Below are 2397 nucleotides of genomic sequence, written 5' to 3' on the forward strand. Positions count from 1 at the left end.
CAAGCCATGCATGTGCTATTATGGTAGGTTTATTTTTGTCGTTCACGATGATTGTGTAAATCATGTGCACATCATTATACATTTACGGATCTTATCTATACGCATCGATTTTAAATGCACAGTTTTTAATGAATTCTTGTAATGTAGAATTATATAAATATACCTCGATGATTCAGAAAGAGATGTATCATTGCGACTGAGATATAAATGGAGAGGATGTAACAATAGGAATTCAATAGTAGATGTTGTAAATGTATATGCAGTCACGAATATATAGGTGTATGTGTGCGTGTGTTTATATGTCCATATATAAGTATACACACATACTCACACATATACACATATATTCATGTGCCTACATGCCCAAACTTTTGAACGCTTACACATACATACATACATGTATATATATATATATATATATGTGTGTGTGTGTGTGTGTGTGTGGTGTGTGCGTAGAAAATATAAATGTATGTACATATATAACGTTATATATATATGTATATATGTATATATACACATATAATATATACCGTTATATATATGTATATATATGTGTGTATAATATATATATATAGATAGATATAGCTATATATACACATATAATATATACCGTTATACATATGTATATATATGTGTGTATAATATATATATATAGATAGATATAGCTATATATACACATATAATATATACCGTTATACATATATATATATATATGTGTGTATAATATATATATATAGATAGATATAGCTATATATATATATGTAGACATATATATATAATTATACATATATATATATATATATATACATATATACATATATGTATACCTATATATACATATATATTTACACACACACACAAACATATATACACACACACACACACACACATATATATATATATATATATATATATATATATATATAATCAAAATAAGCAACAGGATATCAAGTATTGATGCAGTACGACCGCTTCAAGTGGATCCATTTAATTGAACAATGCAATCATTACGTCAATTTAAATGAAGTACCATCTTCAGCTACACAAATAAACAAATAGAATTTTAACTAGTCGGACACATTAATATAATTTTTGTCAAATAATTTTTACAGTGCAAGAAGGAAGAAATGCATGTTGTCGCTATTGTATCGCGAAAGGGTCGTACTGCATCATTAATTGATATCCTGTTGCTTATTTTTGATTTCATTCACCTTACTTCGAGCTTCTCGGACTGACGTGATACTTCAACTTAAGTACCTAATTCAACTGAATCTCAATGATTTCTTATATATATATATATATATATATATATATATATATATATATATATGTATTAAAGCACTGAGAGGTTAATGAAGAGGAATATAACGGGAGAAATGGAAAGGAAAACTGAAGCTCTTTGAAGTGATACGTTAACTTAATGATGTTACGTAATCATTAATCTATAAATGCATATTTCAAGCATTGCATTATCAGATATGAATATTTGAAGTATTCTATACTGAAATAAAGAACTACACGATAGAAAATTTAGTCTGTGACGAGGCAAGGCTTTGGACACAAAGAGCAAAATATTTCTGCATGCTGTTACAGACTTCAAGCATTAACCATTCTTTGTGATTACATAAGTCTGTTATTGTTAGTGATTTATTATGTTTGTCGCCTTGGGTTAAAATTAGCGTTAATATCTAAGAACGTATGAAATGTATACCACCTAATTTAAACGAAAACTTATTTGGGGATGGATTTATATTTAATACTTCACTGTATATAATTCAACATTTGACTGTAATTCGTTTATTGAACTTGGAAGAATAAAATTCGATGTGTGCGTTCGAATTCATTTCAGAATATATCATATGCTCACAATTAAAAGATATTAAACTACATTAACTAAAATCTGTGTTTTAACATTACAAAAAGGTTAAGTCAGGCAACTCAGTATTCATCTCACCAAGGTAGGCTGAATAATGTAGAGTATATCCTAGTTACAAATTGACACAAATAAAACTTTAAGCTACAAATCGGTTTACTAAATTCATAGATGATTCGATTTTACCGTAGCGGCATATTGATTACATCTCAACATCATGAATATTGAATATCATGCCTATATATATATATATATAAAGAAGGAAGATATGTATTTGAATTTTTCTTGTTATATATCTCATTTAAACACACACATTTTTATTCTGATGTTTAATCTTATATCTCACATTCTGCATTTGACATATACTTGATTTTACATGGCTGATATATATACTAATTCATATTTATAATGTATAATTTATAAATTTTAGTTCTTAATATTACAAAATATAATATTTATTCATAATATTTAATTCGTAATTTTTAATCATTTAAGCTTAATTGTATTGCTTATTTTTTAAGGGA

Source organism: Octopus sinensis, linkage group LG3 (assembly GCF_006345805.1).
Source record: "Octopus sinensis linkage group LG3, ASM634580v1, whole genome shotgun sequence".
In the NCBI taxonomy this organism is placed as follows: domain Eukaryota; kingdom Metazoa; phylum Mollusca; class Cephalopoda; order Octopoda; family Octopodidae; genus Octopus; species Octopus sinensis.